The sequence below is a fragment of the Bison bison genome, unplaced genomic scaffold (genome assembly GCF_000754665.1).
Source record: "Bison bison bison isolate TAMUID 2011002044 unplaced genomic scaffold, Bison_UMD1.0 scf7180017864146, whole genome shotgun sequence".
Classification (NCBI taxonomy): Eukaryota; Metazoa; Chordata; class Mammalia; order Artiodactyla; family Bovidae; genus Bison; species Bison bison.
Window position 1 is genome coordinate 2,705,431 of NW_011494718.1, and position 16,841 is coordinate 2,722,271.

The 16,841-nt window shown below is 41.1% G+C and overlaps 1 long non-coding RNA gene across 1 annotated transcript in view; it reads right to left on the reverse strand.

Moving 5' to 3' along the window:
* Window positions 1-2,435: 2,435 nt before the first annotated feature.
* LOC104989150 overlaps window positions 2,436-16,841 on the reverse strand; it is a 29,765-nt gene continuing 15,359 nt past the window's right edge. Inside the window, exon 3 of the long non-coding RNA XR_825335.1 lies at window positions 2,436-2,575. This is a non-coding gene — a long non-coding RNA (uncharacterized LOC104989150). The remainder of the gene's footprint in view (window positions 2,576-16,841) is intronic.

A 16,841-nucleotide genomic window follows, 5' to 3' on the forward strand; every position in this document is an offset into this window, starting at 1 on the left:
GGTCATCTGCTGAGGAGTGGAAAGAGGCCTCTGCTCCCCAGTCCCTGGATATACATGGACTTTCTGTTCAAGGAGTCAAATGCAAATTTCTTGTGCGTTGGATTCTCTGTGCACATTTCTGTGGCTGTGTGCTACGTCCAAAGTTGAGAGAAGTGGATAGAAATGAAAAACCTGAAAAAAGTTAGCCACTGAGCGTGAACCTCAATGTGTCCCAGGGAACACAGCCCAGGAAAAAAATTATTAATCAAATCTCAGTGGAAAGCTGTCTGACCACAGTCATCTTGAATCTAAAGGAGCACCTGGGGAATAACAGAGACACACCCTGTGGGTTTGCTCTCCAGAATCTTGTCACTGCCCGGCCGTGGGCAAGGACGCCATCTGTACCGTCTCCTCGGGAGCCCTGACCACGATGGGTGAGACCTGATGGACGAAGGCTTCAAAAGGAAGCCCGAAAAAAAAATAAAAGGAAGCCTGCCAAGTTTAGGGGGTTGACACTTGTCTTCCTCCCCCAGAGGAAGGCTCCTTCCTACATCCTCCTCTTTGTCACATTCCTTCTCTCACCCCATTTTGGGTCAGCTCTTCAAAATAATGGATTTCCTATTCGATAATTGTTCTTAATTCTTTCAGAAATGGAAGGAGGATCAGTTGCCACTTGATAAACAAGCATGTGTGCCTTGGGCCAGTTGGGTGTTTCAGTAAGTAGCAACTGTTGGAGGACAGGGAGAAGTTTTGGGAATCCTTCTGTAGAGAGTGGAAAACAATAGCAAACAGAAGGCCTCTGGAGGCACTAAGTGCCCAGCTGCGGTTCAAGGTGACTTGTATGGAGTGGTGCCCATCTATCTACAGGGCCACGTGGCTTTCTCCAGCTGTCAGCAGTCCAGTTATAAGCATGGAAAGAACAGGTGTGAGCAAGTCCTGGCTGGAGAGCCTGAGCACAGTGAGGCAAAGGAGCTAGGGTCCTGGCAAGAGAAGGGTGGACTTCATGGGTAATATCCTGTCTGCAGAGGAGGGAAGGGAAGGCTGAGGGCAGCTGAAGGGCAGAGAGAAAATCCAGGTATAAAGAGACTGAGGGACATTCTGGAAGCCCCAACCCCAAGTGCATCTTCCCTGAACAGAGTCCAGGGCAGTCTGTTGAGCTCGTGGGTCAGCTCTCCGTGAGTCTAGAGCAGACACAGGGGACATCGGTTACACACCCCATTCAGTGCCTCCTCTACCACCCACAGATTCCTTGCCTTACCTCATCCTCACAGGGGCTGAAGGGAGAGGTGGAGAGAAGACCAGGAGAGAGGGAACAAAAGCACCATGGAAGGCAGGGCCAGAAAAGATGGTGCCACGCAGCTTTTTTATTCTTTTTTTTTTGGTTCACTTCCTTGATGGGTGACCACTGTGGAGGGAGACTCAGAGACACAGGAAATCTGCCACCCTCACCTTGCTGCCAATCAACCAGGGCTCAGACCACAAAAAAGAGACTACTGGAGGCCAGCGAGGGGGCAGACAGGCCAGCCTCGGCTGCCCGCCACTTCTCTGCACCATCCCTCCTGCTGGGAAGAAGTGAAGAGGCGGTCTGTGCCCCTGCCCCCTCCTGCACCTCCTGCACTGAGGTGGTGAGCACGGAGCTCCAGGAGGCGCTGCGACATCAACACGCCCCACGCAGAGGTGCGGTGACGTGGTGATTCAGTGACACAGGGTCAAATCAGGTTGCAGCCCTGTCGATCCTCCGCCTGATGTTCCTTCTGGAGATACAAGGAAGCCAACAAGCACTCTTCGTTTTTTGTTCTTTGCTTTTTTTGCTTTCCTATGTTAATTTTTGAAAACTGACACCCAGCACATCTGTAGAAATTCTCTTAGTAAAACAAAAGTACAATTTGAATGCAACATGCCATTCCCTGAAGACGCGGTCCTTAGCTCAGTCCTTCCCGTATTTCTGCTTGGTCCGCGGATCCTTAACACCTTTTCTGACCTGGATCAGCCAACGTGATGAAAGGTGTAGGGAACTGTGCAGTTCTCAGGGAAAATTTGAGAACTTTTGAAAAGCAGTTTGATAATACTGTTTAAAGTGTTCACCTTATATAACCATCAATTCCACCTCTAGGAATTCATTCCAGGGAAATATGTAAAGATTTATGAATAAAAATAGTAATAGAAGTTTTCTTTATAAAAGCAAAAAAGTTTGAAAGTGGAAATTTAGCTGAATGACTTACAACATAAGGGGATATTTCAAAACCATTAGAAATTATATAATATGTATAGATATTTATCACAAAAAATAAAAGGGCGTTATAAGCTGTGTGATCCTATTTTGGTGAAATGGAGGGCAGATCCTTAAAGTTTCTCTGTGGTGACCTTTCTTTTTTTATGCTTATTGCATTTTATGAGTGTTCCTTATGAACTGTATTATTTTTTAGTAGAAGGAAAAATCATGCTACTTACACATACATGCACACACAGGCTTTGCCGGCTTGGCTGTCTCTCCCCGGCTGTGGGAGGCAGGCTCCAGGGCTCTCTGTGTGACTGGAGCCGGTCCTGTTCCTCCTACCGCTGACCCACGGCTCTCTCTCAGAAGCTAGTTGAAGGCCTGGAAGAGATGCATGGAGGGGAGCATGGGAAGGAACTCAGCTCTCCAAGTTCTCCTATTACCAGTACAGGCATGTCAATCAAACCAAATCTCCTGTTCCAGAATATTTTTGTTTGCAGAATCCAAAATACTGAATCTACAGGAAAAAGAGAAAGCCCTAAAGGGCTCTGCTGGCTCTAAGTGGGTTCTCTCAATCCATGGCTTTACATTCTTGGTCAAAGTAGTTTAAATGTTTACTTTCTGTCGAGGAGAATGAGCATGTGCTGTCCATACGGTGGCTGGTTGCTGATGGTCTCAGCAGCGCCAGCACCACGACCCTGGCACCTTGGTTCATCCTCAAGCTTCAGTGTCCTCTTGTAAAATCAGAGGCAGTATGTGTTCATTGTTTCTCAGGATGTTCTGCATTTTGAGGAGCTTGTGGCTCAAAGATGCAGGAAGGAGGAGTGCTATGTGGGAGCAGCCAAGGAAGATGCCACACCCACAGCACTCTGGACCCCCCACTCCCAGTGTAACCAGACCAACCGCTCTTTCATATAGGAAGGGTCAAAGTAGAGTAAATCTGGAAAATAGAGTCTTACAATGACCAGTTTGAAAACCACCAAAAGATAGCTATCATGTACTTAGTGATACTTACTACTTCCTGTATTTAGTATCAGCTCCAAATCCAGGTGACTTCTTAGTATTTTTCAGTTGAGTAAGGCACTGATCACCCAGGCTCTTTTCCCACTTTCCAGTGTGATTTTTTTTTTTCCCCCCACAGACAAAGGCTGCCGTCTTTAGGTACAGCTCCAGAAATGAGATTCAAATATGCACCAGGCAAGGATGTGTTATGAACTCGTCCTCCCACAGAGAGAGAGGGACACCTATCAGCCTGGCATGTCTACAAGGCACCTGGCACCAATTAGTCCTGCCCTGGCTAAGTGGCCCTGCGCAAGACTGCTCGAAAGGAAAGTGGAGCTATTTGGGGTTCTTTGCTTGGGTTTTTCTCTTTCTTTCCATATGAGCTTCCCGGGTGGCTCAGATCTGCAATGCAGGAGATTGGTTTCAATGCCTGGGTCAGAAAGATCCCCTGGAGAAAGGAATGGCTACCCAATCCAGTATTCTTGTCTGGAGAATTCCATAGACAAAGAAGCCTGGTGGGCTACAGCCCATGGGGTCCCAGAGAGTCAGCCATGACTGAATGACTAATACTTTTGCTTTTTTTCTTTCCATTTGGGGAAATGGTTCAGTGCCCCATTGTCCATGGTACCTATTTTGCAGCACTGATGGGTCTGTTTGTGCATACATGTGATGCCCTTTGGTGGTGGATGCACGCACGCTCAGTTGTTCAGTTGTGTCTGACTCTTTGTGACACTTTGGACTGTAGTCCTCTGCACTCCTCTGTCTGTGGGATTTTTCCAGACAAGAATACTGGAGTGCATTGCCAGTTCCCCCTTCAGGGAATCTTCCCGACCCAGGGATCAAGCCTGCATCTCCTGCATCACTTACATTGCAGGCAGAGTCTTTACTGCTGAGCCATCAGGGAAGCCTTTGGTGGTGGATATCTGGACCTTAAAAGTACATTGAATGAGGATGAAATGGTGCCAAACTTCATTTCTCAAAATGAAAGCACCAAAGCAGGACTTTCAAAGCTATCTTATCCTTTGATTAAACAAGCTTAAAAATTGTAAACAAGATCAAAAAATCTCTTTTCTTTTTTTCCCTGAAAATGAAAAGTGGTGGGGACAGGAAGAGAAGAGGAGGAGATGGGTCAGAAAGAAGAGTAAAAGATAAATTAAAATTTGTTTATTTTAGAGCAAGATTTTTAATCTCAAGTACTAGAGATTTCAGTTCTGGATGGGCTGGGGAATTCTTAGCTTGTTAAGTACAGCTTGTTAAGTTGAAAAACAAAACCATCTATGGGAAGGGCTGCAGGGGACCTGAATTCGATTGCATTTTGCTCTCATATCTTGAGCAGTGTTGGAAGAGACCACGATGAGGATGAAAGTCATGTTGACAGAATCCAGAGCAACTTGGCCAAAAGAGCCCTCACCTTTCTGCTCTCCACACCTCAGACACGCACACCAGATCATTTACGACTCATGCTGAGACTTCTCCACACCCATCCTGCCCAGGCAGGGGTAAAGATCTGGGCAGCCTCTCTGAGAGCCATGTATGGGCTGGGCTGGCCTCCCCCAAACATGGCTCACAGAAATCTGACCCCCTACATTAGAATGTGAGAAGATGAGGGAGATTTCACTTTGATTTAAATTAAGCTGGGTATTTCCCATATTTTACTGTTCATAAAAAGCTGCATTTGTCTTATTATGAAACATCTTCATATCTATACAGAAGGGCTTTGAAGATTGATACATTTTCCCAAGTATAGCAGGGTTTATAGCAGTGCAGAGAAGAAAGAAGGCATCTTCAGGGTAGCTTTGAGTTGTGCTCTAGCAGATGCACTAGGAGGAGCTCATCTCTGGATGCACAGTACCCACCCCTGCTGTGTGCTGGCAGTGATCATAAAGCCAACATGTGGTGCATCACACCCTCTCCAGAAACATCTCTGAGCCCTTTTCCTGAAATAACTCATGAAATATTCTACACTCCTCGCGGATGGTAGGCCATGTCACAATCCTCATTTTATGCAGGAGGGTGGGTGATACAGCTAGGAGGTGGGGAACGAGATAGAACCTGGCACTCTGGCACCAGAATCTAGGACTGAAACCACTGCATCCCATCAACTTATTTCAATAACAAATGAGATCGGCTCTGCCTTTGAAGGAAAGTACTACCAGGTGGAAGGAGGAAGTAGTCCTGCTCGTGTACAGCATGGGAGGACAGCGCTCGTGGCTCAGTGGAGAGGGATGTAAGGTCACGGTTCTGAGTGGAAGCATCCGCACTGCAGGAAGGCATGAAAACAGAGCAAAGAGCAGAGCAGCTGTTTGGTTCTGGGAACTGAACAGAAAGTCAAATGTCTTACCTAAGTGCTGTATTTAATTCCTGCATTGTTTCATTGCGGTGTTTACATCTCTAGACACACTTGCATCAAAACTTGGCAAAACTGGGCTTTTTTCTGAGTAAGCTTTCCAGAATGGTTGCTGCCCACCAGCTGCCCAAAATGGGAGGCCCTCCCAAACCCTGGTTTTTCCTTAACCAAGGCCATTTCTGTTTGTTAGGACCTTAATGACATCATTATTCTGCTCTGGAAGGCAGCATACAGTGTGTATTATACATTCTATTGAAGAAATGTATAAACAATGAAGGGGGACCCATTATCCAAATGCATCATTAGCAGGATGATTTTATTTTATCTCAGTGCTACTTATTTTTCCAACATTACTTTGCGGACAAAGGTCCATATAATCAAAGCTATGGTTTTTTCAGGAGGCATGTATGGATGTGAGAGTTGGACCATAAAGAAAACTGAGCACCACCGAATAGATGCTTTTGAACTGTGGTGTTGGATAAGACTCTTGAGAGTCCCTTGGACTCAAGGAAATCAAACCAGTCAATTCTAAAGGAAATCAATCCTGAATATTCATTGGCGGGACTCATGCTGAAGCTGAAGGTCCAATACTTTGGCCACCTGATGCGAAGAACTGACTCATTGGAAATGACGCTGATGCCGGGAAAGATTGAAGACAGGAGGAGAAGGGGACAACAGAGAATGAGATGTTTGGATGGCATCACTGACTCAATGGACACGAGTTTGAGCAAACTCCGGGAGATAGTGAAGGACAGGGAAGCCTGGTGTGCTGCAGTCCATGGGGTCGCAAAGAGTTGGACATGACTGAGTGACTAAACAACAACTTATTGTCACTTTGCCAGAATGAGACACTGGGCAAGGCTGATTTAGATTGGAGAACTTCTTTTTTTTTTTTTTTTTAAACTTTACATAATTGTATTAGTTTTGCCAAATATCAAAATGAATCCGCCACAGGTATACATGTGTTCCCCATCCTGAACCCTCCTCCCTCCTCCCTCCCCATACCATCCCTCTGGGTCGTCCCAGTGCACTAGCCCCAAGCATCCAGTATCATGCATCGAACCTGGACTGGCAACTCGTTTCTTCTGAGCTGAATGGGACACTAGTGTGAGTGAGTTAGTGAGGAAGACTGGGTTGGGAAGTCTGAAGAGGGGCTGGGGCAGGGGGACCTAAGAGCAGGGGCAGCCTGCTCTATGCACTTGAGAGCCACCCTGGAAATACTCTGCTTTCTTCTGTTGGGGATACGTGTTGAAAAGTAAGTCATGTTGACAGAGTGGATTATTTTCATCTCTTGGCCATGGAGAATTGGTTCCAGGAACTTCTCAGATACCAAAATCCACAGATGCTCAGGTCTCATATATAAAACGGGCTAGTGCTTGCATATAACCTGGGTGCATCCTCCCTTATACTTTAAATCATCTCTAGATTACTTAAAATGCCTATTTATTATTAGTGTTATTACTTATAATACTATGTAAATTCTATGTAAATAGATGCCCAAATTCAAGTTTTACCTTTTGGAACTTTCTAGAATTTTTTCTCCAAATAGTTTCAATCCCAGATTGGTTGAATCCATGGATGGATAATCCATGGATATGGAGGGCTGTCTGGTTATATATAGAAGATTTTCTTCACATGAGGAGGTCAAGAAAAAAGTATGAATTCCAAGATGACACCAAGATTCATTTCCAAGAAAGAAAGGGTGAACAGTGACGTAATAATTAAGGTGGTATTTCTTAGCTGTCCTTAACTGGCAGGATTCACCAGGACCTATATTACATGTTTGAGCAAGTCTGGAATCCGTGTGCTGCAACAATATGCACAATTTTGGCCTTGGTCCCAAGCCCTAGAGAAAAAGAAAGGCAGAGACCGCTCAGCCGTCTGAGCTGTCCTAGTGAAACTACTGCCATCTCCGGCAGGGGACATTGGAGGTCACTTGTTCAAGGACAGACATCTGGTCCAGACTCACTTCTGGAGTCCATGGGAACTGGGCCATTCCTGGGTCAGAGATGGAGGTGAAGGCCGCAGCAAACCACACTCTCACACACACTCACAGGTAACAGCCAGCAGGGACTTGTGCCCAAGCCCTAGTCCCCTCCTCGAGGAAAATACAACAGAGAATTGCTGACCCCTGTTTCCGGCAACTTGATTCAAGCAAAATCAAGTCAACAAATAACTTCAAGAAGAAAAACGGGGAAGGGTGCAGCACGTGGTAAAAAGTGCTACCTTGGTATGAAGTGGGGGAAGGGCAGCACCCCTGATGCCTGGTGCCTGTGCGCTGAGTCGTGTCCGGCTCCATGTGACCCTGGGCATTATAGCCTTCCAGGCCCCTCTGTCCAAGGGATTCCCCAGGCAAGAATCCTGCAGTGGGTTGCCATGCCCTCCTCCAGGGGATCTTCCAGACCCAGGGATCAAACCCGCATCTCTTATGTCTCCTGCATTGGCAAGTAGGTTCTTTCCCACTAGTACTACCTGAGAAGCCCCTGTTGCCTCCTAACTAAAGCCAAACAAAGCCATGTTTAGGTCACCAGCTCACTTAATAACTGTATGGTAAAGTTATTCAACCTCTCTGAACCTCACTTTCTTCATATGTAAAACAGAAATAAATCATAGGAGCTGTCTCAGTGTGTTCTTGGAAGAATTAAGGTAAGGCCCAGGACATAGCACTTATTAAGCATTTCCATGGATGCTCTTCCTGAGGGTTACCTCCACCAGTGGAGACCAGGCCCCTCTCAGATGGGTGCACAGGATCCCAAACTTGCCAAGAGATCTGGTGATTTCAGTAAATCAGATCCCACCCACAGCAAGATTCCAAGGCAGAGGCAAAGCCTTGCCATCCAGACTGGCAAAGCCATGCCATGTATTAGCAACCACAGATTCTCCTTGGTCACAGATCCACTTTTTCTTGGTGACAAAGCAAGATCAAACCTTCAGAGACTGGGGTGTCATTCATTTTAAAATGTGAGAGAAAATCTAGAACAAGGTCAAAGTTTTCTCTCTCTGTTTGCACAGTAAAGTACTACTTATATACTGTAAATTTCATTTCTTTTAGGCGCACAGTTCTGAATTTTGACTAATGTACACAGTCATGTAACCACCAGTACAATCAAGATATCAAATATTTCATTACCCTTGAGCCTTCAGTCCTAACAATCACTGATAATTTCTAATCCTATCATTTGTCCTTTCTCAGAAATCATAGAAATAGAATTATACAGTATGTAGCTATTTGTGTCTTTCTCCTTACACTTAACCATACTTTTGAGATTCAAAAAACATTGCATTTTTAAAAAATTTTTATTGGAGTGTAGTTGCTCTGTAATGTTGTTAGTTTCTACTGTACTGCAAAGTGAATCAGCTATATGTACACATATATCCCCTCTTTTTGAATTTCCTTCCCATTTAGGTCACCACAGAGCACTGAGTAGGGTTCCCTGTGCTGTACAGCAGGTTCTCCTTAGTCAACTGTTTTATACATCAGTTAGTGCGGTTCAGTCGCTCAGTCGTGTCCAACTGTTTGCAACCCCATGAATCGCAGCACGCCAGGCCTCCCTGTCATCACCAACTCCCACCTTCAATCTTTCCCAATATCAGGATCTTTTCAAGTGAGTCAGTTCATCGCATCAGGTGGCCAAAGTATTGGAGTTTCAGCTTCAGCATCAGTCCTTCCAGTGGATATTCAGGACTGATTTCCTTTAGAATGGACTGGTTGGATCTCCTTGCAGTCCAAGGGACTCTCAAGAGTCTTCTCCAAGACTACACCACACAAAAGCATCAATTCTTTGGCGCTCAGCTTTCTTTATAGTCCAACTCTCACATCCATACATGACTACTGGAAAAAAAACACAGCTTTGACTAGATGTACCTTTGTTGGTGAAGTAATGTCTCTAATTTTTAATACGCTATCTAGGTTGGTCATAACTTTTCTTCCAAGGAGCATCTTTTAATTTCACGACTGCAATCACCATCTGCAGTGATTTTGAAGCCAAAAAAATAATAATAATAATAAATAAAGTCTGTCACCGTTTCCATTGTTTCCCTATCTATTTGCCATGAAGTGTTGGGACTGGATGCCATGATCTTAGTTTTCTGAATGTTGAGCTTTAAGCCAACTTTTTCACTCTCCTCTTTCACTTTCATCAAAAGGCTTTTTAGTTCTTCTTTTCCTGCCATAAGGGTGGTGTCATCTGCATATCTGAGATTATTGATATTTCTCTGGGCAATCTTGATTCCAGCTTGTGTTTCATCCAGCCCAGCATTTCTCATGATGCATATAATAAGCAGGGTGACAATATACAGCCTTGACATACTCCTTTCCCAATTTGGAATCAGTCTGTTGTTCCATGTCCAGTTCTAACTGCTGCTTCTTGCTCTGCATACAGATTTCTCAGGATGCAAGTCAGGTGGTCTGGTATTCCCAATCTCTTTAAGAATTTTCCACAGTTTGTTATGATCCACACAGTCAAAGGTTTTGGTGTAGTCCATAAAACAGATGTAGATGTGTTTCTGGAACTCTCTTGCTTTTTTCGATGATCCAACGGATGTTGGCAATTTGATCTCTGGTTCCTCTGCCTTTTCTAAATCCAGCTTGAACATCTGGAAGTACACAGTGCATGTACTGTTGAAGCCTGGCTTGGAGAATTTTGAGCATTACTTTGCTAGCCTGTGAGATGGGACCTTTTGAAGGAGTTTTCCATTATCTTCATTTACCTCCACCATAGTTTGGCCTCAGGTCAAATAACAGGGAGCGAGCACAGCCACACCCATTGACAAAAAAATTGGATTAAAGATTTACTGAGCATGGCCCTGCCCATCAGAACAAGACCCAGTTTCCCCCTCAGTCAGTCTCTCCCATCAAGAAGCTTCCATAAGCCTCTTATCCTTCTCCATCAGAGGGCAGACAGACTGAAAACCATAGTCACAGAAAACTAACCAATCCGATCAGAAGGTCCACAGCCTTGTCTAACTCAATGAAACTATGAGGTATGCCATGTAGGGCCACCCAAGACGGACAGATCATGGTGGAAAGTTCTGACAAAATGTGGCCCCCTGGAGAAAGGAATGGCAAACCACTTCAGTATTCTTGCCTTGAGAGCTCCATGAACAGTACTGAAAAGGCAAATAGGTTCATCTGTCCCGTTTTTCTAGATTGCACATACTCTACATTCTACACGGGTTGCTTCCAGATTTGGCAATACTGAATAAACTGATAAAAACATTTCACATACAAGTTTATGTGAAGACCTATGCTTTCATTTTTCTTGAGAAAATACCTAGGATTTTTATTTCTGGGTAAAATTGAATGCCTAACTTCATAAGAAATTTAACAACCTTTATTCAAAGTAACGATAACATTTTGCATTCATGTATATTCATACTCTGCTGCCTTGTCAGCCCTTAATATTATTTTTTGTTTCCTGTTTTGGGTGTTGTTTTTTGTTTTTAGCCATTCCAATAGGTGTGTAATAATACACCAATATTTTTTTCTTTTTTAATTGAGATATGATTGATGTTATTTTATAAGTTGCAGGTGTACAACATAGTGAGTCACAATTTTTAATGATTATGCTCCATTTATAGTTATTATAAACTATTGGCTATATTCCCTGTGTTGTACAATTTGTCCATGTAACTTAGATTTATTTTGTATGTACTAGTTTACACCTTTTAACCCCCTAGCTACCTCCTTCTCACCCCTCTCCCCTTCTTTCTCCTCGCTGCTGACCAGTAGTTTGTTCTATTTGAGTCTGTTTCCTTTTTGTTATATCCCTAGTTTGTTTGGTTTTTTAATTACACATGAAAGTCACTCTTATCTCAGTTTAACTTATTTTACTTAACATAACACCCTCCAAGTCCATCCATGTTGTTGGAAATGGCATATTTTTATTCTTTTTCATGGCTGAATAGTATTCTATTGTATATGTATATACTTCTTTTTTATTCATTCATCTTTTGACAGATACTTTAGTTGCTTCCATATCTCAGCAATTGTAAATAATGTTGCTATGAAAATTGGGGTGTATAAATTTTTTCAAATTAGTGTTGTTGTTGTTTTTCAGATATATTCCCAGGAATGGAATTACTCAATCATATGATAATTTCATTTTTAATTTTTTGAGAAACCACCATACTGCTTTCCACAGAGACTGCACCAATTTATATTCCCACCAATACTGTATGAAGGTTTCCTTTTCTCTACATCCTTGCTAACATTTGTTATTGATGGTCTTTTTAGTGATAGCCATTCTGAAAGGTGGGATGTCACATCTCTTTTTGCTTTTAATTTGCTTTTCTCTGATTATTGGGCCTATATTATATGTTTTCATGTGTCTGTTGTCCTTCTGTATGTCTTCTGTGGAAAAATGTCTACTTGGGTGTTCTGCCCATTTTTAATCTGGCTGTTTGTTTTGCTTTGTGTTTTGATTTTGAGTTGTATGAGCTGTTTATATATTTCAGATATTAACTTCTTATGAGTCATATCATGAGCAAATATTTCCTCCCATTCAATAGGTTGTCTTTTAATTTTGTCAATGGTTTCCTCTGCAAAAGGGTTAAGTCTATTAGATCCCATTTGTTCATTTTTCTTTTATTTCCTTTGCTTTAGGAGACAGATCCAAAAAACATTGCTATGATTCATGTCCAACAATGTCCTGCCTAGGTTTTATTCTAGGAATTTCATGGTTTCTGGTCCTACATTTAGGTCTTTAATTCATTTGGAATTAATGTTTGCATATGGTATGAGAAAACATTCTAATTTCATTTTTTACATGTAGCTGTCCAGTTTTCCCAGCACCACTCATTAAATAGACTTCTTCTCCATTATATATTCTTATCTCCTTTGTCATACATTAATTAGCCATAAGTATGTGGATTTACTTCTAGGCCCTCATTTCTGTTCCATTAATTTCTCTGTCTGTTTTTGTGCGAGTACCATACTGTTTTAGTTACTGTAGCTTTGCAATAAAATCTGAAGTCAAAGACTATGATTCCTCCAGCTCTGTTGTTCTTTCTCAAGATTGTTTTGGCTATTTGTGTTTCCATACAAAAAAATTTTTAGTTGTTTGTTCTGCTTCTGTGAAAAATGTCTTTAGTATTTTGATAGGGATGATGTTTTTTAGTTTGTGTTTTACTCATGACTGTAATATGTAACAGTAATATGTAGCATCTTTTCATATGCATATTTGCCTTTCAGATCACTTCTTAATTAAAATGTCTGTTTAAATCTTTTGCCCATTAAAAAAAATAAATAAATAAATCTTTTGCCCATTTTTAAAAATTAGATTGTTTTCTTTCTGAGATTTGAGATTTTTTTTTCATAGATTCTTGTTATCAGTCTTCTTTCAGGTACATGGTTTACAAGTCTTTTCTTTCCATTTTCATACTGGTGACTTTTAATGATCAGAAATTTTAAATTTTTATAAAGTCCAATGTAAAATTTTCTTTTATAGTTTCTGTTTTTGTATTCTATCTAAAAACACCTTTGCCTAATTCAAAGTCACAAAGATTTTCTTCTACACATTTGTTTAGAGGTTTTATAGTTTTATGTTTTATATTAGTTCTATGATTCATTTAAAGTTAATATTTATAAAATCTGAGATATAGATCAATGTTAGGTTTTGTGTGTGTTTTTTTTGTTTTTTTTTTTTGCATGTTCACCCAGTTTTCCTAGTATCATTTGCTAGAGACTATCTTTTTGTCATTGAATTGTCTTTGTCTTTTTATTAAAAATCAATTGATCATATTTGCAATGTATTTCTAGACTCTGTTGTGTTCTGTTAAACTGTATGTCCAAATTTTTGCCAACACCACAGTTTTGATTACTGTATCTTTATAGTAATTCAAGCATTCTGAATCCTCCAATTCATCTTGGCTTCAGATCCTTTTTGTTTTCCATGTACACTTTAGAACAAACTTCTTGATTTCTACAAAAAAAGAGAAAAAACCTAGCTAAGATTTTGATTTGATTAGGATGATGTTGTAGCTACAAACTTCTTTGTGTAAAGAACTGACAGCTTAACACTACTGAATCATCCAATCTATTAATCCATGTATATGTCTCCATTTATTTAGATCTTTTTTACATATTTTGCTAGATTAATTCCTAAAAGTATTATTTTATGATTTAAGTTGCTATTGTTATTGTTGTTTGGGTACTATTATAAATTGAAATAAAGAATTGCTGTTTGTTATTCCAACACTTAATAATTTATTACTAATGTGTAAAGGTGCAATTGATTTTAGTGTAATGGATTGTATCCTGCAACTTAATGAAATTCATTTATTGGATTTAATAACATTTTTCTAGATTGAGATTTTTATATGTAAACAACCATGTCATCTGAGAATAGGCAGTTCATTGCTTCCTTTACAATACAAGTTCCTTGTATTTCCTTTTCTTACATTATTGAACTGACTAGAACCTACAGCGCATTGATTAATTGGTATAATAAGAGCAGACATGCTTGCCTTGACAATCTTAGGGAGAAATATTCATATGATGTTCACATAATATATTATGTATATCTTTAGATTTTTCACAGGTACTCTTTACCAGGTTAAGAAAGTTCTATTTCCTGCTTGCTGAGAATTTTTATTCTGAATAAATGTTGAATTCTGTTACATAATTTTCCTGTATCTAATCAAAATGATCACATGGTTTTTCCTTTCTAGGCTGTTGAATTACATTACTTTTCAAACATCAAACCAACCTTCATTCCTGAGAGAAACCCCATTTGGTCATGATGTATTGTCATTTCTATATATTATATTCAATTTATTATTTTTAAAGGATTTCCATTTTTATGTTTGTGGGTGATGTTGGTCTGTACTTTTCTCATAATGTCATTCTCTGGTTTTTGTCATTAGAGTGATGCTAGTTTCACAATAAACCAGGAGAGTCAGTGTGATCAGACATCTGGGAAAGAGCTGTTTGCTCTTTCTCCATCTGGCTTTTAGTTGTGGTTCTAGAGTTGAAAGAACTGTCATGTCTCTTCAGCAGAAATCTGCATTTGAAGGGAAATGGATGTTGATTTTCAGCATAACCATTAGAAATTAAGAAAACAAAATCTCACAGTTATGGGGATCTTTTCTTCTGAGTGACAAAAAGACTATGCCATTTATACAATGGCAGAAACAGATCTGTCGGTGACTGACCAGTGTTTTTTGTTTAGGTTCCTTCGTCATCATATCTAAGGAGCATGGGAGAAACAATATTGATTCAATAGTTACCACTCTCAGAAACTGAAATTAAAGTGCCGGGATGACCACTAAATTTTCACTTTGTCTGGGTATTTAGATGAGAGCATGCTTTCTCCATGCTAAGGAAGTACACTTTGATGATTCACATTTCTATGGAGAAAAATATAGATTAGTGCTTCCAACAAGATTTTCTCTTATGATGAAAAAGGTCCATATTTGTGATATTGTTAGGGTAGGCATTAGTCATATGTGGCTACCAAGCTTTTGAAAATGAAACTGGAGTGACTAAGAAAGTAAATTTTAATTTTATTTCAATTTTTAAAGTTTAGATATAAAACCACATGTGGCTAGTGACTACCAAATTGGACAGTACAACAATAGAATGCTAGTTTTGCCTCTTGAAAAGTTTTAAGAACAGAAGTTTTCACTAAGGAAAGACCAAAAGAAAAAAACTTGGGAACAAAGTTGTAAGTTCAGAGATACAAGCTTTACTGTACAACCTGTAGGTAAAATTTCCATCAGACTGCAAACTAATGGAATCTCAATGCTTCTTCAGTTCAGTTCAGTCACTCAGACATGTCCAACTCTTTGCAACCCCTTGGACTGCAGCACGCCAGGCCTCCCTGTCTATCACCAACTCAATGCTTCTTAAGTGAATTCTATTCTGATTCACTTTGGTATTATTACCATCATACTGGCAAAAGTACCAAGCTGACAATGGATGGCAATATTATTGTTTTTTTGGAAACAGATGTTCTTCTGGTGCTCTGTACTTTTATATTTATATTCTCTATGGGAAGCATCAAATTGACTATTCAAAGTGACTTCTTTAAAGTTCGATTCCCACACACTGAATACATGTTTTGGCTCTTGTAGCGTGAATGCCTGAACTTTATATCACCAATAGAAGATTCAAAAAGGAATCAAACTTCATTTTTGTTGTTTGTTTCTTGCTGTTTAATTTCATTTTCTATCTTTACTTCTCTTTCTCTTTCTTTCTTTCATATTTATTTCTTAATAACTAAGCTGGATGAGGGGAACAATTAAAAATAGATGGCATGCTTGGGGGTGGCATTGAGCTTGACTCCACTTCTATGCATTTCTCTCAAAGGACCCTTTATGTTAAATCACTTACTTGCTATCAGAGATACTCAGTGAACACAACTTAGAGATTCATCAAAATGACAAAACTGAGCAGCTCCAGGGCAGGAAAAGGTCACCAGACTCTGTACAGCGCTTGATCTGTTTGAGTCCTTAACAAATGCTCTCAGGACGGTGATGCCTTTGTTCTCATCTATTCTGGTGGAAATGATTTAGTGAATGGTCTGCACCTTTCTCTCCCGTCAATGTCACCCTTGACCCCTCACCCCCACCCTTTCACATTAGATCTTTTTGCTTCACTGGCCTTTCCGGATGAGGAAGAGTCTCACCAAATCAAGAATGCACCTTTTGAGAAGAGGTCAGTTAGTCCTGGGGAGTAATGAGGACTAAGCTGCTCTCTCCACTTTGACCGTTGATTTAAACACTATTCACAGGCTCCAGGGTGCGAATGAGGCAGCACTCTGGGAACTGATGAGGGACTTCCCCCTCCACTCCCATAACCCATGCCCAGTCACCCCAGAGAATCAGCCACCAGCCAGAGCTCCCTCCCGCCCAGCCACATGGTAACCAAAACAAGCCCCTTCTGTGTACACTTTCTGTGGCGTGTAATTGCCAGCTGGTGAAAGAGAAGAATAGAAAGGAAATGGATGGAGAGAGCTCTGACAGAATGATCACAACAAGGATTCTGAGGCACCAACCCTACATGCCAAGAGCCAAATCTATGGCATGGCCCAGACCTGCAGGCTGGAAAGTGCAGGAACCACTCCATCACAATGTGGCCTCTTCGCCGATGCCATGCACACCACAAGGGCAGTTTGTGCATCCTAAAGCCACTGACCCTCAGAGTCAGGAGGCCATGAAGGTTCTTTACCCTGTCTCAGCTTGAAGATTCCCCTTCAGATCCTTCACAAGTGGCCACCAAGGAGACACCACTATTTCCCTAGAATAGATCCAAATTGAACCAAATAATTCATAGTTTATCAAACTTTCCTTGATTTT